Source organism: Lutra lutra, chromosome 6 (genome assembly GCF_902655055.1).
Source record: "Lutra lutra chromosome 6, mLutLut1.2, whole genome shotgun sequence".
Classification (NCBI taxonomy): domain Eukaryota; kingdom Metazoa; phylum Chordata; class Mammalia; order Carnivora; family Mustelidae; genus Lutra; species Lutra lutra.
Window position 1 is genome coordinate 85,913,228 of NC_062283.1, and position 24,116 is coordinate 85,937,343.

The window sequence follows — 24,116 nt, forward strand, 5'->3', positions numbered from 1 at the left end:
ATTTAAGAGTAAAGAAGTTAAAAAATTTTACATATGACTCAGTTCTCACACATTTTGCATACTATTAGGTACTTTCTCTTCCTATAATTGCTTCTGTGTTTCATCCCCAGAGTTTGCTGTTTTCATCCGTAACCTAAGAGAAGTGATTTTAAAAAGTTGTCAAGAAATGACTATTTTGGGGTAGTTGGCCAGCAACTCAAATATCTGAAATAGAATTGTTCTAAGCATTGAATGTTCAAGATTTTTGAGATGATTACACTAATTGCAGACTGGAATGATTTACTAACTGCTAAGTTACAATGCCCCTGACCCACCCCCACCCCCTAAAATCAGAAGGTGATTAACTCCAAAAGTAGAAGACCTTGTGGCTATTGTCAGCTTCCTTACATGGCCCACCAACATTTTCATTGATCTTATTTAAAAAAAAAACAAAACTTAATTTCACTTATTCAGATTTTGTTTAGGAAGGAACTTCTCTACTCATTTGTTTTCTCCTAGCTTTTTGCTTTTTTCTATCCTATTACATAGTCTGACTCCACTGAAACAGCTTGCCACCAAAAAAAATCTCTTCTCTCAAGCTAAGGTACACTGAAGGGAGTAAATAAGTTATGTGTTTGCAGTCCCAGAGGATTTAAATCAGAATCAACTTGTCACGGGAAAAAATATACTACAAATAATTCACACAACATGAAATTTTGCACCAGTAAAAATGTGAATGGAAATCTTATTTCCCAGTGTGACAGTTCCTCCAATTTATGTGACCTAATAATTCTTTTTTTAGAGTTTAATTGTTCTGGAGTCTAGAAACTTTTCAAAGAGATTATCTGTATCTCTGGGAAAGGATTGCCTTCCAGCTGGAAAGATAATCTTTCTTCCATTCTCCCACCTTCTGCACAGAAAAGTAAATAACTTACTTCCTGTCCAAGCACACCTGGATTATTTCTCATGAGAGCAAGAAGTGGGTTGATTTTTGAATTAGGAAAGTGACCATAAGGTCTTAAAAAATCATTGACTTTTGATGGCAGGGAGGAACCTCGGAATCTGGTTTATTAATTCCTTCATAAATGACAAGTATTGGATATGAAAACTGCTTTTGAGAAGCATATTAACATCAGGAGTGAGGTAAATCCCCTTTCAGCATTAATTACACTAACCACTATATAAAGAAAGGGGACTCCGGCAACTACTTCCCACATGGCAGAAATCCAGAACAGATCTGAAACTAATGAAGTAGGTAAGAAAGTTAAATGAACTGACATAAAAAGTTTAAAGAAAAATTAGGACTAAAGAATATTAATTTTCTCACATGATTCCCAAAATCAGTCAGTTTTTTTTTTTCAATTCCTTCAAACGTTCATGCATCAAAAAATGATCCTGAGATACTGACATGGAAATAATTAGTGATTTTAATTAGCACAGCTGGGAGATAAGGCAGATCAGCCTTAATGAGGGTCTCCAATCTGGAGCACATTAAAGTAAAAACACTTTTTTTCCCCCAATATCAAAGTACATTCTACTGTTGAATACACAAAATGAGTTATTTTGCAAAATGGAAAGAGTATAATTGGATTCAGAGCAAGTTCAATGCATTAAGAAAGGAGACGCCTTGGAACTCTGGGGCCTGGGAATTAGATGGTCTCAGATGTTCACCAATACGATTCTAGAACACACTTTTCATATAATGAGGTTTTTAACTACTCTATCTATATATCCTAAATATCTTCCCTGGATAATGCCTATTTGGAGGCTCAAAATTAAAAATAAAAACTATCAAATTCATTAGAAGCATGCCAGCTAATATTTCTGAATTCAGTCTAACAGCTGAGTACATACTTGGTAGGAGGAAAGTGTGGTCACATCACCCCAGATCAACAGTAGCAAGCACATCTGGAATCCTAATGATCCCGGGAGCTTTGGGACCTTTGGGGGACTACCATCTGGTGCAAAGGAAATCTGAACCAAATGTCCCACCCAACAGAGAGAACCTCACTGTACTGCTATGAAAAGCAGGTGGCCCTACTTCCCTCTGACAACACATCAGTTTCTCAATTAGTGAATGATCAAGATAAATATATGTGCAAAGGGTGTTTACTAACAGACTTGTATCTAAAACCATGACAACCTGGTAGATAAAAAGTTGTCAAGGATATAGTCAACAAAAATAAAGCCCTTTTTGAAAAGGAATAAGCAAATTCTGTTATCTTTACCTAATCTTTCGGCAATTTCTGAGGATAATGTCAGTTTATGGGCTTCTCCAGACCTCAGTTCTTTAACTGTAAGTGGGGTGGGGGGGGTTGGATCTATGAATTTTATGGCCCCTTCTGATCCCAACATCTCATCAGCTTGTGACTTTACAGAATATATGCTGCCCACACAGAGAAAAGACTACTGAGGAGCCAGAAATGACAGCAGACACTGAAGCTGCCTCTAAGAGAGAGGTCATGTTGCTTGATGGCCTTGGGTGGTTGGGAAGAACACTGCATCCAAAGATGACCTCTCAAATGGTTATAAATGTGCTTTATAAACCTGCCAGCAAATTCATCTGGTGTCACCCTTGCTCTAAGCTACGTACAAACTATGGATAGCTTGTGGGGTCCACAGTGCAGCAAGCACACTGTAGGAATGTCCGGCAGACCAACAGCTTCAGCAGAGAACCATGATGTCTGCATGACAAGGAGCAGCCGTGTAAGGCAATGCATGAAGGGCATGACGAAGGAACAGGGCACAGCAGTGGCAGCCAGGGAGGAGATGACTGTAGAGATTAAATGAGATACTGCATTTCAAACATTAAGATATGTAGTTCATAGCAGATACTCAAGATGACATATTAGTGATCATTAGTGTCGTTGTTGGTACTGTTACAGGTGAGCATGAATATTGGATTTTCCCAGAATGACTAAAAGAGTAAGAGGAAAAATTGTTACATCAGGCACTAAAGTGATTAAAGAAGAGGAAGAAGAATCTTGGAGACTAGTAGGTGATGAGCATCAAGGGCATGGCTCAGTAGAGCTGCTGAAGTTCTTGAAAGCTAAGTTAGAGAGTGGCCACCAAGCTCTTGGCCTCTAGACAGAGGGAGCTGGAGAAGAAGCTGTTCATGCTTGAAGGTCATGGAGAAGATGTGTCACCTTTAGTACAAAGCCTAATTTCAACTAAGGCAGCATTTTCCTGAAGATGTTTCTTTAAGAATGGTTTTTGGTCCAATGTATGTGGGGAAGCTCAGGCTCTTTCCTCCTGGGGATTCAGAGTACATGGCCCAAATGAATGTCTCTGAGATACATCACTTCATCACTTGGCATTTTCAAAATACAGTTGGCCCACAAACACTGTTTAATATGTGGCTCATACCCCGATCTTCCAGAACAAGAGAAGAGGGCAGAAGGAGGCTTCTGAGGAAAAGTTTAATGATTTAATGGTGTTTACTGACAGCAGTCCCAGAAGATGCTGTAGAATGGGGAAGCCAGGGGGCTCATGGCGGCACTGGGTGAGAAAAAGGATAAACCAGAGAAGGGCCTGAGTGAACGGCCGTGAGTACCCAGTGGTCATACTCAGGACTCCCAGAGTTGGAGAGTTGGAGCAGGAGTACCGTTTGAGGAATGTGGTGGCAACTGGATGGACTGTTGATGTTGAAATGAGATTTTGCAATAAGGCATGAGAGTGAGGGAAACAGGTGGTCTGGGCCAGTGGTGGGGCTGCTTTGAGCATGTGAAAGGTAGCTAATGTCGCTTTATTATGCTTCAAACCTTTAGACTTTTTTGTATGTTCAAAAGAGTAATCTAGATTATATAGTGGCAGTTGGAACAGATATTTCAGCTAGTGAGGAAAAACCTCAAAAAGATTCTCATGCCTTCCAAATTAAAAACTCTTAAAAGCGTTGTCGTCAATACATTTCCCTTTTTAGCTTCTGCCTTCTGATGCCGGAAACACAGAATTGATTCTAATGAATTAATCTGAGAATACTCAAGAATCTATGCCATCTTTAATACACTAATGATTAAGCTTTACTTCTAAATTGCCTGAATGGAGGCATATTAAAAGTAAATTATAAAAGTATAACTGGGGCAATTCATTACATACCAATTTACAGCCTTGTTATTTTTATGGTAATTTATAGTTTTAAGATACAGTCCTTGAAGAAACTCAATCACGAGTGATTTATTTATTTATATTATTCACTAATGCTGCACAGAGGAATTATAGTATCTGGTGTATTCTCAGAAAGCTCAAGATGTTGCTCATCAATGTATAGATAATTTTTATTTATGTTTTCCATACTCAATTCCATTTTTATCTTTATAGGTGAAAAAAAATGGTCTTGATGAGAAAAAGGTTTAAAATAGTAAAATTGAACCTGAGAAAATTCTAGACAACAATACAAAAATCTAGAAGCTGTGGTTTTATTTATGTTTTAGGCCATAAAAGTTTTGTCTTCTGGGGGAGCAATTATCTCTTACAAATAAAGATAAGGACACACCTGCTTGAGATGCTTTCTGAGATTCTACAGAAAATCTGTCCTTCCAGGAGGTTAGGGGGAGGCTGCAGTTCCATGGGATAAAGTGCTAACATAATTATTTTTCCATGACAACATTTCAGGTCATAGTGTGGATTGGGCAAATAATCTGTGTGATTCTGTCAATAACCAGTCTTTAGTGAAGATACAACCTTGAGAACTGGGGTGGGAATCCTAAAAATTTTGCCCTAAAGAAAGGGTACACTTGAAGATCTTTCCTCCAGTTTTCTCACTAGTTTTAGCTTAAGAGATTTGGAAAGCAGACATAGCAACTGAGACTGGAAATCAGTTGACCTAATACCTTGACTAATAAAAGGCTCGTTCGTTCTTTAGAAGTTACACTGACACAATCTCTTTCAATCATGTACTTGCTTTGTGATCTCTACTTCCTCTTTTAGTTGTCTTTTTGCTGAACAAAAAAAGCATTGGACATAAACTTGTGATTAATAAGGCTAGTATCCAATGGATACAAGTTATAAGGTGAAGAGAAGTAGTAGATTGGCACATTACACGTGATTTGGAATCATAAAATTTCACTGTGTGGGCCTGTTTGATTTCTTTTAGACTTGGGAGACTAAAATGGGGTTTGGGGGACAATGGAGGCAGAGAGAAATGAAGTAAGTGTCTGTATCTTCTCTCACTGAAACCTCACAGCAAATCTATTTAGTTTGTATTCTTATACATTTTGCAGACAGGGAAACTCTAAGACACAGATAGTGTTAGAGCTGGGCTTTCAATGGAGATCTAATTCCGAAATGATGCTGGATGCATATGTGGGCCAGTGACCAATGTTTTTTTCTTTAGTGTTGGGTAATATCAAGTAGCAAGCCCAGGGAAACAACAGGCTGACCAGTGTGTTTCAGAGGTTTGTTCTTACTGTCCCTTTTAAACCCCAGAGCTTGAACTACTCCCCATTCTCTATCCCTACCCACCCCCTCCTCCAATGCAGTCACCCATGACATGGCATATTGTTAGCTGCTTTGAGAATGTTTTTGTACTGCAGAGTTAAGGAAGAGGAAGGAAGCGGTGCGTCCCAGAGTAGAGGGGAAAATCCCTCTTTTGATGAAACATCCTGTATGGCCGCTTCGGAGCTTGGATTTCCCCAAAGTAAGGTTTAGGCAGCATGCTCTTGCTTGTCACATGGACTTAGTTCAAAGTCACACCTGCTGTGGCCTTCTGTAAAATTTACCTACATATCGCCCACACAAAGCCACAAACACAGCACCCAAAATAGCATTGACCCCTGAGATGTTTGACAAAGAGAAACACCACTGTTTTTATGAATTAAGTGCATGGGCTATACCACAAGGAGGAAGCAAACCCTATTAGCTTAAACATTCACATCCTTTCCATGCTGAGAGATTAATTTTGATGACTGAAGTTAATAATACGGTTATTTGTGTTTGGATATGAAATGTAACTTGATGGATTGGGGAAGCAGGTGCTAGATTCATGCACCCTCCCTGAGACCCATGAGTCATGTCACTGATTTATAAGCTGTCCTTTTGATGAAAATGAAAGCCACAGCCAACTCTATGTCATACAATTTATGCCATTCACCAAAATTATAGATAATTTCGGTCTGTGCATTTATGAAATGGTCTATGCCATTTTTGTTTTAAACATCTTTTGCACTTGGTATTTCTAACTTGTCTAAATAAATATTATCATCTGTAATAACCATTACCAATCCATTATAAGCCTTCATGAAAATGCATATAGCTTTTAGACTTAATCCATGAAACAAAGTCTTATGACTTCTGCTTGCATCTTTGATAAACATCAAGTTCTTATAGCTGTTAGGATTTCAATTATGAAGAAAATTGGAACTTTTGCATTCTTCAGGGACTAGAAATCCCTCATAAAAGCATTTCTTCAAATTCTGGCTTTTTTTTTTTTTTTCCTCCACTTGCTTTTATCTAAGGCTATGGGTCTGATTAGTATAGTTAATGAAAGCATCGTGTTAAAGGCCAAGGCCCCTTGTTCAAACCCAGGCGAGGTCAATCAGACTAACCCTCCAAGTCTACTAAAAATTTGTTCTATGAGAGTATGGTGAGATTATGTGAGAGAATATAAACAGATCAGTACAAATCCAGTCTTTAATGCCAGGAAATGTAGCTCAGACCATACTCAACATTGATACAAGGTCAATAATGTCATTTCCTCCATAGAAAGACTGGGAACACCTATGCAGACACACCTTAGGGACACTGGTTCTCTTCAACTAGTTACAGCTTTTTGCTTATTCATGGACAAGCAATCTTACCAAACAGAATTCTCTGCCTCTGACCTCCAGACGCTCTGCTTCTCCAAGAGGCTGTGGGATTTCTCAAGTCAAACACCAAATGGAGTATATAGCCTGTGATCTTTGGTATCACACCCAAAATGTTTCCTCTCTCTCACTGTATCCTCCCCTCCCACTAATTGCCATCCTCTTTGAAGATTTTCAATTCTACATCCTAATTTCACCTTTCTTTTTGGTCACTAAATAATGGCAAATGTAGCGAAAAACAAAGTTTGTTCATAGGTTCTGACCCTCTTTTGAAACCCCCCCTCCCCATTTCAGTAATGAGAACTTTTTGGTTAGTATCACCCTTTCCCCAATCTGAGATCCTTGTTTCTCTTTACAAAACAAGAACGAAGCTTATTGTATTAAATCTCAGGCCCATTTGTCCTTAACAGGGTCAGAACCATAAAACTTAACCCTAGGCCATAAATCTCCAAAGGAAGAATTTCTGGAATCTGACTCTCTCCTATCCATTCTTTATGCCTAATGATAACACTGTTGTGATTGAAACATTTAAATGGACTTTTGTTCCCTGAGGATAGTATATAAGTTATTTTAAATGCCTTGCGAAAAGCTTTAATGACCTGGATTCTTGTTTTCCAGTTCAGTTTTATTTTCCTAGTTTTAATTTTATTAGGTTACTTCAGTCCTCCAGATATTTGGTTATTGGTCTCATCTGCCTGGGCTTCTTATCCCCATTCTTTCCTACATCTACTAATTTACTCATCCTTCACCAGGTAGTCGAAATTACTCTTCTGCTGGGAAGTCTTTATTGGTCCCCATGTCATCAGCTACGGGACCCTCTTATGTGCAGTCCCTACTTTCCCCTATGGTAGCAGGTATCCCAGTGATCATGACTGCCTGGTTATTTGTGAATATTTCGCCGCTCTCCTGGAAGCATGCATGGGATACTTTAACTGTCTGGTCTATACAGAAACTCTTAACAAACACTAGTTGAGAGAACAAACCAAGGCTCTGGTCGTGGGCTGGGAGGGGATTTGGCATTCTTGTGTCCCTGCCACCATTTTGCATATGTGGTTACTAGCTGAAAGGTCTGCCTTCATCCTGGTATCAGATTGATTGCTTTAAAAATAACACAGTATTGCTGATACATGCAATTTTAAGCCAAAAAGAGAACTCTAAGGGTCATTAATTTCTTTTCCTTTTTTGGTACCACCAAGTTAATGCATTTAGCATTTTCTAATCTATAAAGACTTATAAGCCCTGCTCCCTATTACTTACCTAGGGAGCCATCTGTCTGCTACTTATCTAACCCATCCAGAGTTGTTGAATTCTTGCATTTTCCCTCAAATAGAAATCTAGGTGAATCTCTTGAAATGGTTATTTTATAATCAAGTCAAAGGGAAAACACATACCAGAGGAAGAGAGAAAAGTGATTTGAGAATAGAATTATGTATTTACAGTTATCAAGGCTGATGGACACTGGAAAAATAAACTAAAATTATAGATAGCAAGCTGTGGAGTTTGGCTTGACTTCAAAGGAGTTTTATATGTTCTTATGCCAGTGTCTGCTACTCAAGGTCGATAAGAAAAGTTTAATCTTCTTATGGAATAGAGCTGAGTCACTTATATAATATTGGTGTACTCAGCTGGTTGTGATGATTCTCTTAAGAGATGATGTCACTCAAATTGAGCTTTGCTAGAGTTTTGCCTAGGAATAGATTGATTTACTTACTAGCTACAAGGACAAGGGGCTCTAACATTAGCGAAAGTGAAAATAAAATGATTTATTTATTATGAACACCAAGGGCCAATGCATGTCTTAGCCCATAAGTATTCGTCTGAAGTTCTCTGTAAGCAGAATGAGTGAGGAGCAATTTACATGATATGAATAGGAAATATCAAGGATATATTAATCACTTTTACTTCCTTTTTCTTTAAAAGGTTTATAAGAAGAGTCTTTTCAGGCTCCCACAGGTAATTTTTAGAATCGTTTCGCTGTTTTAAGAAATTACCATTATGTCTTTCCCCCCAGTTTTTTCATTTCTTGGTTTAATTTATTCTCTATAGAGTAGTTTATACTACAGGGCTGCTATTTAATAGATTAAATTCTGTCATTTCAGTAAATAATCCAGGGAAAATATAGCAAAACCCTTGAGAAAAAATGAAATAATGGCAAAAAATCAAATGGCATACCATTAAATTTTGCTTTATTTCCTTAGATTTTGCCCTTGCTTGTAGACTTTTAGTAGTTTGTAAAAAGTCTTCTTTTAAAATTTTCAGTCTCAAAACTACTAAGAAGAAATACTGCTATTATTTTAGTGGAAAATAGCCATATGGTTTCTGGGAAGGACTATACTGAAAGGAATAAGCTTAATTAGAAGCAGGAAAGATTTGGTTACATATAATAAGAGCCAGCAAGATATGCTCCAACCCAAGAGTAAGTGTAAGCACTGGCTAGAGATTTCTAGAAGAAGGCAGGGGGGACATTTCCTGGAATATTCTATGTCCTAAATAGCCTGGATGGATTCCCTTATCCCCTTCCAGACTTACCACCTGGGAAGGAGGAGTACTAGTAGGATGTAACTCGTAGGAGAGTGTGGGTTGTAAAAATGAAATGAGCTATGATTGCAGGCATAAACTTACTTTACCCCCAAGTTTCATCTCTAAAATTTAACTTCTGTGCCTTGAATCATGTCTTTAAACACAGCAGAAGCATGTGCCAAGTTGTGGGTAAACAGTCCTTTGGTTGGAAGACACGGAGTCCATGCTGCCTCCTTTTATGCCCTGGATCCTGGCAGAATTCTCCTCCAGAGCCCCGGTCTTGACTCTGGGAGAGAAGGCAGCACTGAACTGGATGGAGGTGGCCTCCTGGCTCTAACAACCCTGGAAACATGGACTGTAACCACAGAAGCAATCTTGGACAAGGAGGAGACGGCTTCCTGGTTATCGAGCTGTTTGGCCAGATATGAAATGTACACATGGCACAGGCAGAAAGCCATACTCACCTCGGACCTGGTATTCTTTCCCATGCAACCCTTCTGTTGGCAGCAGGTCCCTACTCAGTACCTTTTCTGAAGGAAGAGGGTGTGCCCATTTTAGCTTGAAGCGAACACAGACATTTCCTCTCATGGTCCAAAAAGCAGACCTGGTTCATTTTTTGAGAATGTAATAATCAAGACTCAGACGGGGGGAAAAAAAGTCTGCCACAGATTGGATTAAAAGACAATTTAAATCTATATAGAAAGGATTCATTTAACTCGATGAAAATGAACACAAAATTGAAACAGAGAAAGAGGCAAGGGTAGAATGAAATAATTCCCATGATGAATTACAAGTCATACATTTTAAAATGGAAAAATTCCTTCATTTTTTTTGGTGACCAAAGAAATGCATATCCCATCACTGAAGTATCATTTAATTAAAGTAACAAAAATTAAAACATGCCACCTTCAAGGGAGAGTGTGCTAGTGGAGTAGCTTTGTTCATATAATGCTGGATTGACTCAATTCTTCCTAAATTGGTCTCAGTAATACACTGATAAGCACAGTAATTATCTTCAAACTCTATTATGGGGGATTTATACCAAGGTTCGATTTATCCCAAAGTTATTCAAATTGAGGGGGGAAAAATCACTTGCAGCCTTATCAAAAAGAGAGAAATAATTAATAACATGAAAGGACCAATAGTAGATAGATGGTTACATACCATGATATCAATTTGATGTGATGTTAACCATAATGATAGTTATTAAACTTACGTTGACAACATATACATATTTCCAATGAATGCTAAGTGAGAAAAAGGCAGCTTCACTATCACATATTCACTATGACAACAACCAGGTACAAGATAAGTACACAGGCGATGGGAGGGAGGTGGGAAACCAGGGAGAACATGCACCAAAACATAGCTGGTATATAAAGAAAATGGATTTTTTTTTCAGATTTAAAAATTTACTCATAATACTCCTTAAACAGGAAAGCAGCATTTTTGTTTTCTATAAAAGATCTACATTGGCTAGCAGTTTTCCATTTTAAAAAAATTACTTTTATTAATGTATAATGTATTATTTGATCCAGGAGTACAGTTCTGTGAATCATCAGGCTTACACATTTCACAGCACTCACCATAGCACATACCCTCCCCAGTGCCCATAACCCAACCACCCTCTCCCTACCCCCCCACTACCCAGCAACCCTCAGTTTGTTTTGTGAGATTTAAGAGTCTCTTATGGTTTGTCTCCCTCCCACATGTCAATAAAGCTGCTATAATAATTCTTATCTGAATTTTGAAAATCATGCAGAAAAGTTAGAAAAGAAGTAGACTGATATTAAAAGACACAAAACCTAAAAATGGGTATTTCAGCCAGCCAATAGCTCTTAGCAGAAGCTATAAGATGACAAGGCAATCTTCCCTCTGGCTCTTGACCAAAGAGAATTGTTTGAATTAGAAGTCACTTAGGACATTTCAAATTACTGTAGAACACAAGGAAAAAATATTGAAAACATCAAAGAGAAACCAATAGAGTTTCCTCTATTTTATATACCCCTGCTTGAAATACACATTTTTAAAAATGCTGCTTTTCTAGTGAAAAGATTTCCAAGGTTTTTTTTTTGGGGGGGGGGGGCGGTAAAACTATCTTTCTTCTAATGCTGCCTCTGTATTAGAATAATAATTTCAGATATATAATGGCAATAGTAATTAGAGAGATTTTCACTATCTTAAAGGGGTAACTTAGTGAGTCATTTTTAATGTCTCCTAAGACATATTATTTTCCAGGTAGTATTCTTTTATTATTATTATTATTATTATTATTATTATTTTAATGAAGAAAGTGTAGAAATGTGATGAATGTTTTGCTTAAGACTGATTTACTTGTTTTAAAGTCTTTCCAGATTTTATTACACTTAGGTGTGTTTGCCAACTGATAATATTTCAAATGCTATTTATGTTTTTTCTCCCAAAGATTTATTTATTGGGGGGGCGTGCAGAGAGTGCACAAGCAGGAGGGGCAGAGGTAGAGAGAGAATCTTAAGCAGATTTCCCGCTGAGAGTGGAGCCCCACAGGGGGTTCGATCTCAGGACCTCGAGTTTCAACCTGAGCAGAAACCAAGAGTCCAGCGCTTAAACATCTGGCCACCCAGGTGTTCCTGCTTATAGTTTTATTTTTGTTTTTGTTTTTCTTAAGAGCTCATTTGCTCCTCATCCTCCCCTTGGTCCTGTGAGGTGGGCAGCACTGTTTTCTTCTTCAGGGCTTGCAGGAGAGCCTCAGACTATCGAGAAACAAGCGAACATGGCTACCGTCATGTGATCTTCCAGAGGCAGAGCCTGATGTAGAACCCAGGATTTTGGATAGAATGTCATCTACTCCACTATATTCTCAATATACAGAGCAACAAAGGGGGCTCTTTTTCTTGTCCCCCCTCCCCACTTAGCAGTCTCATCTTTTGTTTTATGTGATGAGTGCTTTCCCAAAGACTACATGGCATAAAATTTGGTGCAGAACAAGAACCATTATGAGCGCTAAGCCTAGAAATCACCCTACATCCTTCGGAGACCATAATATGTCATGCCAAGAGTAGAAAACTGGGGGAAGAGGGCAATAGAAGCACTATTATTTTATTCCCTATAAGCCTTCATAAAAAAAAAAAATTACTATGTAAATTGAAAGAAACCAGAAATCTATAAAGCCATCTGGATGATTTAAGTATATTTTTTATAGCCTCCTCTTAAGAAGGATCAGAAAAACTCAAGGCGATATGAAAGTAAGTCAGCATGGAAACTATTGCTCAGCTGACCACTTTGTACTGAGCTTCCTGGGCTTCAAAGAAACAGCTCAACAATTTTGAGCAACGGTGTAACGGTGCGCCTCCTTGGGCCGTGGTAGCCCAACAGATGGAGGTAAGGTCTCTCAAACACTGAAAAAGCCTCTTGGGGCTGACTCGCTCCCAGAACTGTGTAAAGTCTGCTTCATTAGAAGTGCCTTCTATTATTGTCTTTGGTGAGTCTCTGAGGAGGAAAAAGAAGCAGTGACCTTTTATTTCATCACAGCAAAGACTCAGGGTTAATTCTTTTGTCTGTAATAACATGTTAATAACTTCTCCCAGTCAGATGGCTCCTTCTGGAGGGTTGACTTCACTAGGGCCTGGAAAACAGTGCACGGTGACCCGGCTTTGCTGTTGGTCGCTGACTAAGCACCTCTCGAGTCGCCTTCCATTGGAAGACAGAGGAGTCTGAAGAAATCCTCCCGCCGCCAAATCTATCCCATATGAGAGGGCAAGCTTAATGAGAATCAGCCGTGAGCCCTGGCCATGCAGTGCCTCTGGAATGCACAGGATTTCCAGCCAGCATGGGCTGCAGAGTTTGTGGCCTTAGTCTCTGCTTTTCATGTTCAAAAACCTTTTATGAACAAAACTTCAATTTCAGCTAATAAAGGCAATGAGGAAAAAAAAAAAAAAGAATACCTCAACCTTACAGTGCATATACAGGGTCTGGAGGAGATAGGAAGATGAACAAACATTAGACCCTATGACTGCAGAGAGTGTAAAGAATAAACGGACACAATGAAGACATCGAACAGGGCAGGGCAGCATAACTGACAAACAGAAGTAGAAGCTAGGTGCCGTGGAAGCACAAAGATCATGCACGGTCCATTTTCCTCCAGGAGTCTTTCTCTGTAGTGATGGAATGGTTTCGAGGTGGGAAACCATCTTCGTGATGGTGCCTGACTTTCAACCGATAGGTTGAGTTGTAACTAGTTACTTTCTACAAGTGAGTCTCCTGGTGGGCATGGCATTTTCCCCAAACTCATGGGTCATATATTATTATGGTCTGAAAAACTCAACCAGTAGAGACAAAGCTGAAGTCCTTCTTGACTACCTTTCCCTTACCTCATTACTTCTCTATTCTAATCCCCAGAAGGGGGTAATTACCAGTACAGTTTGGTGAGCATACTTCCAGATCTTTCTACTTGCATTTTTACACACAGACATACAAACATGTGTGCACACATTCATAGATAGACACATACATACTCATTGAGAGAAAAATATGGTATAAAAAATGTAGCAATGCTAATGTTATATATATATAATATGCATATTTTATATATAGACATATATATATATATTATTCACCTTCAACTTGCTTTCCTAACTTAATATAACTTGGGATACATCAGTATATATGGGCATTGTTTTTAACTGCTATGTACTGTCCCACAATATGGAGATGCCATAATCAACAATTCCCTCTGAGTTTACAGTCTTGTTACCCACAGATGGTCGCCCACCCCCCTGTTTTTTTTTCACCACCTCCAATATCACAACGGTTATTATTGTACCCATCCCCAGCATTACACAAGCAAGGATGTATTGAGGGTAGATGTGGACACACAGTTTTGCTAAATTAAGAGGTATGAGATCTTAAGAATTTTTAATAGAGGAACATTGCCACAAAACTTCTACCAGCAACATTTTGGCCCATGTTTTCACCAGTATGACATTATCGATTTTTCAACCTTTTGACAATCTAATCGATTAAAAGCAAATACGATCTCATAGTTTCATTTTGCATTTTCTTGGCAGTGGAATAAGTACTTAAAAGTTTTTAATTTCCTTTTTTCATTTTCTAAATAAATCCAGAGTTAATAGTAGGGTGTTTGTGGATTCTAGGTGAAAGGATTGGCCAGGGATGGCAGTTGGCTCTCATGTTGTTGTTAGTTTCTAATTTTATCAAATTGTAATCAGCTCGTGTGGTCTGTGTGACTTCTGCTTTTTGGAATTTGATGAGATATGCTTCATGATCTAATTCTTGGTCAGTTTATGTAATTGTACCATGTATACTTAAAATATGTGTTTTCTTTGTTTATTAGATACACATTTCTACATAAATCATATTTGGTTAATTGTTTTATTAAAATCCTCTACCCTTGCTTATTTTTAGTCTTCTTGGAAGACTCTAGAAGCATGTCAAAAACTCCCCTCTATGACACAAATCAACTAATTTTTCATTGTATTTCTATTAGTGGTTGTTTTAGAGATTTCCATGTTGTCTTATTAAGTACAAAAAGGTTTGTGAATTTTTTTTTTAAAGATTTATTAATTTATTATTTGAGAGAGAGAGAGAGTGAGCATATGGGGCAGGGGGAGGGCAGAGGGAGAAAGAGAATCTCAAGCAGACTCCCCAGTAAGAACAGAGCCTGATGTGGGGCTCAGTCTTACAAACCTGAGATCATGACCCTGAGATCATGACCCGAGTCGAAATCAAGAGGCAGACATTTAACTAACTGAGCAATCCAGGTGCCCTAGGTTTGTGAATGTTTTATCTTCTTGGCAGGTATCTTTCATCAATGTGAAATATTCCTCTTTGTTTTTTCAAAAATTTTGTCTTAGATTGTATCTTGTCTGAAATTTATATTGCTAAAACTACATTCCTTTTATTAGACCTTGCCCAGAACATCTTTATTTTCCTACTTACTGACTCCTTTCGAATATATAGGCTTGCAGTGTTCCCATCTGTTGGAGTGGTTCTTTAATGTGACCCTTTTGGACTGTGGTTTCCTCCTGGACTTCATAATCCTACCTGCCTTCTGTTTTTCAGAGATTCCTCATTGTCTTTTATTTATACAATGGCATGTCTTGTTTTCTAGCAATATTATAAATTAAAATGTTTGTGTGTGTATGTTTTCCTGTCATTTAGAGCAGGAAGGAGGGAGGACATTATACCGTCAGGCTGCCATCTTAAACCAATCCTATGCTTTCCTTCATTCTAGATTTCCTTCCTTATCCCTACTCTAAAATTGACCTTTCTCTTTTCCTTTCAGCTTGGTTGATTTTGACGTTGAAGGTGCTGTGAGAGATGGTACAAAACAAAGTCTGTAAATATGTTTAGTCAACATGTACCCAATGAAAAGCTACTTCAGTCTCCATTTCTTTATGGCCCAAAAGTTGATTTCAGACCGAAATGCTACAACTTGAGTTCCACTAGTATGTATTACTGAGTAATTACTCAGTAATACTCAGTAGTAATTACTCAGCTTACATAGCTCAGTGTTATCATCTCCATCTCATTTCCATAAAGCTCTGTTTAATTTGTAAACAGTCCATTTTAGACAGCACTACTAGTGACATCACAATATTGGTATTCATTTGGGTGATTTATTGGCAATACATATATCCTAACATCTTCCATGGGAGAAATATGTTTAAAGGCCCCTAACTAGACTATTGGCAAAGGCTGGCACAAAGTAACTGCAATATAACTCTTACCAAGTTCTGGCCATTGAAAGTTGCATTTATAATGTACTATTTTTTGAATTATTATTTTTGAGAGAGAGAGGGCACACAGATGAGTTGCAGGGGAAGGGCAGAGAGAGAGAGGGAGAGGATCTTAAGCAGGCCGCACACTCAGTGTGGAGCCCCATGGGGGGCTCGATCCCACAATCCTGAGATCATGACCTGAGCCAAAATCAGGAGTCAGACGCTTAACTGCTTAACCGACTGAGCCACCCAGGTGCCCCTAGAATGTACTATTTTTAAAGTCAGAACCCCCCCATATTCTTAAAGAACTAGTACTCTATTTGTGCTCTTATTTTATTTTGAAACATTCTTAGCTCATTTTCTATGTTTTATCTTTTCATGCCAGGTACAGAGTTTATTTTCATTTATAGATCAATTCCAACTATAGGATTTCAGAATAAAAAGAGGTTTAGAGTTAATTGGATTAGGCTTTTCATATGTTTGAGAGGTTATGTGACTTGCTCAAGTTCATATATTGACTTTGTGGCAGAGCTGGCATCAGAATGTGGGTTGCCTGACTCCAGCACACTTTTTATACATAAGTTTATACTTACAAAATGTTTTAAAAATCCCTCATCCTCAAATTACTAAAAAACTCCAGGAAAGACCAGATGGCAAGCATGAATAATCTCGATTTTCATAGGAGGGAACACTGAAAGGAAAGGATGAATTAATGACTTACTTAAAATTATCCACATCAGGGGCACCTGGGTGGCTCAGTGGGTTAAAGCCTCTGCTTTTGGCTCAGGTCATGATCCCAGGGTCCTGGGATTGAGCCCCACATCGGGCTCTCTGCTCAGCAGGAGCCTGCTCCCCTCCCCCCACCTTCCTCTCTGCCTACCTGTGATCTCTGTCAAATAAATAAATAAAATCTTTAAAAAAAAATTTATCCAAATCAGGTGTTGTCAGAGGAAGAACTTAAGAGTCTTTACTATGAGGGGCACCTGGGTGGCTCAGCGGGTTAAAGCCTCTGCCTTTGGCTCAGGTCATGATCTCAGGGTCCTGGGATCGAGCCCCGCACCGGGCTTGATCTCAGGGTCGTGGGATCGAGCCCCGCATCGGGCTCTCTGCTCCGCGGGGAGTCTGCTTCCTCCTCTCTCTGCCTGCCTCTCTGCCTACTTGTAATTTCTATCTGTCAAATAAATAAATAAAATTTAAAAAAAAAGTCTTTACTACGAGCCCTGTGTGTATCTAACAGCCTCTCCATCTTCTTCTCATCATGTAAGGCCACTTCCTAAAAAGACAGAGGTACCTTCTCAAGGAACTATCTCATGGTTTCATTCAGATAACACAAAATATAAGTTCATTGTTAAATTGTTAGCACATCAAAAGTCTTCTTGATTCGTGGTGACCTTAAGAAAAAAACTTAGCAAAGTCAGCGGCAGTTATCCATTGTAAATCAGTGAATGATTCACCTATTATTTCAGATAAAGTAAAAGGATGAATCACAGTGTTGCCTTAAATTCCTTCCAGCTCTTTGTTTATTGTTTCTTCTTATATGGAATTCCAATTATTCATTAATCTATCCCTAGCTCCTAACAAATGGGGCATATACCAGGCCCTCAAGTAAACAGTTAGTACTAGGCCTTTGTGCTCTGTGTAGGATTTCTAGAACCCTCTTTCTACCTCTAAGTTATGAATAGTTCTTTAGACTCTGAGGAGTTGGCAAATTCTTTTAGACTCTAAGAGTCTAAGAGTCTGAAAACTAAGGCTGCTGGACCAGCCACATGTTTTTGTAAATAAAAACTTTTATTTGAACACAGTCAGGCCCATTCATTTGTATATTATCTATGGCTGCTTTCCCTACAGGGCAGAGCTGAACAGAAATGACAGCGACTAAATGTCCTGCAAAGCCTAAGATATTTACTATCTGGCCCTTTGCAGAAAAAGTTTGCCAATCCTTGCATTTAGAATCTATTTATTGCATTTTATGGTCAGCCTGGAGTTGAGTCAGTGTCTAGCTAAACAACAAATGTGCCATGACAAATGTTCATAGATCAGCAAAGTGTTAACTTAGTCATGGAAGTCTAATTTAGTGTTACAGATTCATAGGCTTAGCTACTATGAAGATCAGCATAAGTAATAATGATTTCTATTTGCATGGCACTTTCTAGGTTATGATATAATTTATATGTGTTATCTCATTTGATCTTTCCAATAACCTTAGAAAGTAGGCAGGAAAAAGACTCAGAGACATCACATATCCTAGAGTTGAACTCAGATTCAAGCATTTTTAACAGCTGAAATTATTCTTTTACCTCTGGAAAACATTTCCTTCAGGGAAAAAAAAAAAAGCAGGAAGGAGTTATTAACATTTATCATCTTATAATGCACTGTTCTAAAATAATGTATCAGTAGATGATTTGCAATTAATCGTACTTTGTAATAACATGTTCTGTCTTCCTAATTTGTGGTTTTATGTCAATAAGATGATAATAAAAATAACATAAGCATTTAATCTAAGGGTTTAAAAAGTCAAAATAAATATAAGCTTCACTGAGTTATACGTGAAAAATACAATCTTAAATTTTTGAAATCTTAAAACCTGCAAGGTAAGTCAGTTATTTGGCTTTCTTAGATTTACAAAATTGAAAAACAAAAAAACAAAACTCTTGGCAGAGTAGGAAAAGAATAAGTCTTAGGGGAAAATATGAGTATATATAAAAAATATGAGTACTACCCATGGGAAAAATAGTGAAATATGGGTTGATATGGTGCTCTCCTGTGGGTCAAATCATATTGAGATAAATATTTCAGTGAAAGCTATAAACTCGTCAATGAGGGTTACAATATATTTTTTGCATGGAAGTCAGAATCATACAGTACACTGTATGATTCCAACTATATTCCAACTCTGGAAAAGGCAAAACTGTGAAGAGTAAAAAGATCAATGGTTGCCAGGGTGTGGGAGAGATGAACAGGAGGAGTACAGGGGATTTTTAGGTCAGTGAAACTGCTCTATATGATACTCTAATAATGGATACATGTCATTATAAATTTGTCCAAACTTAACACCAACAGCAAACCCTAATGGAAACTATGGTCTTGGCTGATGATATGTCGACATAGGTTCATCAATTGGCATAAATATACCACTCTGGGGAGGGGTCTTGGGGGTGGAGGAGGCTGTACTTTCGTGGGGGCAGGGAGTACATGGGAAATCTTTATATCTTCCATTTAATTTTGCTGTGGAACTAAAACTTTTCCAATAAATAAAGGCTATTTTAAAAAAAAGTACTGGGTGGTTGGGTGGCCCTGTCAGTTGAGTGTCTGACTCTTGATTTCAGCTCTAGTCATGATCTCAGGGTTGTGGGATCAAGCCCCACATCGAGCTCCATGCTGGGTGTGGAGCCTGCTTGAGGTTCTCTCTCTCCCCCTTCCCAAATTGAGTACAGTGGGCTAGAAAATGTCATAGTCAGTATTTTCCTCAGAAGCTTCATACATATGTATTAAATATGCTTGGCCTAGAATCCTTTCAGGATAATGGATCCAGAACAAAAATGAACTTACTTCACACCCGGACTGAGTTTCCCATGAACATGACTCCTTCTCCTGAGGGAGAACACCTCTTTGGAAAGCATGGTCTCCCAGGCATGTTGGACACAAGGCAGACTCAAAATCTGGCTCCCCTGGAGGGATGTGCATGACTGATGGGCCTGTGTACTTCAGGCTGGGACTCTGATGCTTGTCCACACTGACCATTGGGCTCTTGATCCATCTTCGTACCTACAACACACAAAAGAAGAAAATGCATTTTACCTCCTGTGATGTTTAACGGGACTCCAGTGGGAAATTTGGTGGAGGGATACTCATGAAAGGAGAGTTCAATCTCATGACTTCTCCATCTTTCAAGTCTTAATACAATCGAAATGGGTCAATTCGGACCAATCACTTCTTAGGCATGTGTGGTTTTTGGCTGGTTATTTCATCTCATTGAGTCTGTCTCCCCATCTGGTGATGATTGGGATAATAATATTTCCTTCCAGGTTGTCATGAAGATTTTACAGTGTTTTTCAATGTCCAGTTGTTTTGCCTGGCACATAGTGTTTGAGTACATGATGGCTATTTTACTTTTACTCTTACTATTATGATAAAGCTGACAGAATGATTCACAAATGTCTTAGACAAATTGCTAGCCATTCTTACTGGAGGAAACACTAACCTATGATTGCTAGCTTAAGACCCAATTGCTGCTAAATGAATGGACATATATCTCACTACTGCAAAAAACTTGATTATAAAAGAAGTTGCTTCTGGTTAAGAAATTATTTCACAGTTGTTTTTAAAATTTGAAAACTTACCACTTGTCTTCTTTACATGTAGAATTCCTATAAGGCACAGAGAATATAGAAAGCTTTTCTAATATGAAAAGGGATATTGTTTCTATAGCACTTTAATATAAAATGAATTGTTGTAAATGTTTGACATCGGTTGTCTTGCTTAATCCTCAGAACAATTTTTACTATTACTAATTCCATTCTACAGATGGGAAAACAAAGGCACAGAGAGCTGAAGCAAATTTCCCCAAGACACAATGCTGGTATTGAGCAAAGTCACCTTAAATCCAAATCTATTCCTTTATGAGAATAGAATTTTAACAAGCATTACAGCACTGTAAGATTTGTGGTCACTGAATGCTTGAAATGTATCTTGGTTTAATATGTGTCTTCCATTATCTTTGAAATTCCTGAGGATTTAGCCCAACTGGTGAAATCAACATATACCAAAAGAACAAAGAAATGCAATGACAGTATTGAATTATAGTTAGTAATGTTACAATTCAATATTTTAAGGATAGACTGAGAAGAAACTAAAATTGCAATAGCAAAAAAAGAATTAAGAAATTTGGTGGAAAATTATGCTACCACTAAAATTAAATATAAAGACTCTGGTAATATGGAAAATGCTTAGAACATAATTATATGAAAAAAAAAAAGGCCAAATACAGAATTGTTCAGTCACTATAATTACAATATAAAAATGTATGTTCTACCTACAGATAAAACAAGAAAGTTAACAGGCAAAATAAAAACTGTTATATTCATTGTTATATGCATTGATTAAAGGTGTTTTAGTTTTCCTTCTTTTTACAGTGTAATTTTTGAAAGAACAATGTCTTAAAGTTTATAAGAATCTCGAACAGTTCAAATTCTCATATTTCTTTCTTTGGTTACATATGTGTCTTTTAATTGCTTTATTTATACATACTCTTTTCAATAGCCATTTATCTTTTTGGGTTTACCACCCTAATAAATATGTTAATATTTAGGAGGTATCCTTGAGTATTTCTTGCACTCCAAGGTCCCATTAACATATTAGTAAGTATCTTCAAAGTGTTTATTTGATTCATTAATGAAAGTCTAAATGAAACTCTAAAAGTTTGAAACTATGATAGAATCTATCTTCCTGATGTTAGGACTAAATGTGTTTTTCATCAATCTAAAAAGTACTAAATTTCATTAGAGATGGAAAATGGTTTGTAGTACTCTTATTCAGAGGGTTTTGAGTTTGAAGTCTGGTGACCATTCTTGACTAGTTGCCAACCTTGTTTTAAATTCAATCTTTTATTCTGGCTTACTTTCAATGTCTCTTTTGCCAAGTAGATTTAACTTTGGGGTTTCTGTGAATAGAATTTTAAGGAGATTTATCTTCAAATGAATTTATATGGCCTGATTGATTAAGAATTTTAGTATATTGAAATGTATATCTTAAATTTATGGACAACTTTATTTAGAGTAAATCTTATATAATACTGTCTTACAATTATTCAATTTATAATGGAAGAATGTCCCTGTGACTGAATCTAAGCTTTCATTACATTATAGAAAAAACAAACTGGTTTTATCAAAGGAAGAGAATTTAGAGACATTATATCTCAATTCAAAGTACACACTGATCTATAAACTTAATTGATTTGTTGTATATTAGAAATCACTGGGACTAAGAATCACATAGAGAATTGTCATTTCATTTGATGCCCAGCTAAGAATTACCCAAAAGAGCTCAGATTACCTTGAGCATATGCTGTCAAATAACCAATAGATGTCTTTACAGAATTTCAGAGTTGGAAGATACCCAAAGATATTAGTAATTTGCCCAAAGATACACTGTAAATTATTATGTGGTCAAAACTATACCTAATAGTTTAAGCAATTCATTGAACCAATTTCTACCAGGGTAGAAGTTGGCAAACTCAATGTCTTCAGAGGCTGGCAGGAACAGGAAATGTGTAAAGGCTTAAGACCAGCATATGAACATAGGGAGTGGTAAGGACTATGGCAAACTGGGAGTGCAATTAAATTTAAAAACAAAACAAATAAACAACCCCTCCCCCAAGCAAACAAATAAACAAGATTGTGAAAAAAAACCCTAGTCAAATAGACCTCACACCTTTAAGGGTCACAATTTAACTCCTGAAGTTATTCCTTTTTAAAAAATATTTTGTTTATTTATTTTGAGGGAGAGCGAGAGTGCATGAGCTGGGGTAGGGACAGAGGCAGAGGGAGAGAGAGAATTTCAAGCAGATTCCTGTGCTGAGCACCAAGCCTGATGCTGGACTCCATCCCACAACTGAGAGACCAGGACCTAAGCTGAAATCAAGAGTTGGATACCCAACCACCTGAGACACCAAGAGGCCACCTCCTTAAGTTATTCTACCAGGTAGAAATAAGTATGAAGTAGAATTCCATGAAGTAGAAATAAAATGATTCAATATCTTCTAACTTTTTCTTTTCTTTTCTTTTCTTTTTTTTTTTTTTTTAAGACTTTGTTTATTTATTTGAGAGAGAGCCAGAGAGAGAAAAGCAGCAGGGGGAGGGGCAGAGGGAGAGAAAGAAGCAGACTTACTGCTGAGCAGGGAGCCCTACATGGGGCTTGATCCCAGGACCCTGGGACCATGACCTGAGCTGAAGACAGGTGCTTAACTGACTGAGCCACCCAGGAGCCCCATCTTCTAACTTTCTCAAAAACAATCTAATGTTCTCAACATTTTAACTTTCATTCATTCATTCCTTGTTCTTTTTTTTTTTAAATTTCATTTCATTTCATTCATAAAGATTCATAAAATGAATAAATGAATTATAATATGTAAGAGGGTAAATAAAGCAGAGAAGATTGATCAGGATCATTGGGGGTGGGAGGGCCTAAGAAGGCAGGAAGCCTTTCAGTAAAGACTTCAGAGGTGCTAAGGCTCTAGGACATCAAAGTGAGCTATCAAATAGGCACTTACACCATCAAGTCTGAATTTTCAGAGGAAAGATTCAAGCTGCAAACAAGAATTGGAGACTTGAAACAAATAGCCATATTCTACTGAAGTCTTTTGGGGTAAAAAACCCAATGACTGGGCTGGATCTAGGTATTAAGCTCATATTTCTGTAAGATAAGGGGCTCTGATTATTAGAATCTATTCCACTTAAACTTACTGAAATATGTGATTTACCCAAGTCCTCTGAGAGTAGGAATGTGTTTTGTGCCTTAACACATTCCAGAAAGACAAGGTGTTGGTGTGGGTGATATTTCATTAGAAAGGCCCAGGGTTCCGAATAACCTTCAACAAATTAACCCATTCTGAGTCTTTTTTTTTTTTTTTAAGATTTTATTTATTTATTTGACAGACAGAGATCACAAGTGGCAGAGAGGCAGGCAGAGAGAGACAGAGGAGGAAGCAGGCTCCCGGCAGAGCAGAGAGCCCGATGTGGGGCTGGATCCCAGGACAGTGGGATCATGACCTGAGCCGAAGGCAGAGGCTTTAACCCACTGAACCACCCAGGTGCCCCTAACCCATTCTGAGTTTTAAGGACATGGGAACATGATACTGCCTCTCTCTCTCCACAGAGAATGTGGCAAGGGAAATTTAGAAATATTCCATTTTTCCAGAAGCACCAGGGAGAAAGGTGTTCCAAAAAGAGATACAGTGATCCTTTTTGTGGGATGGTTGCTGGCATTCATGACCTGCTATAGATCTTGAAATGCTTTATCTCCTTCTGCTGGGTCCTTATTCTGACTTCAACATGTTCCTTCCCCGCTACTCCTTTACGCATTTTTTGGGCTTTATAGCCTC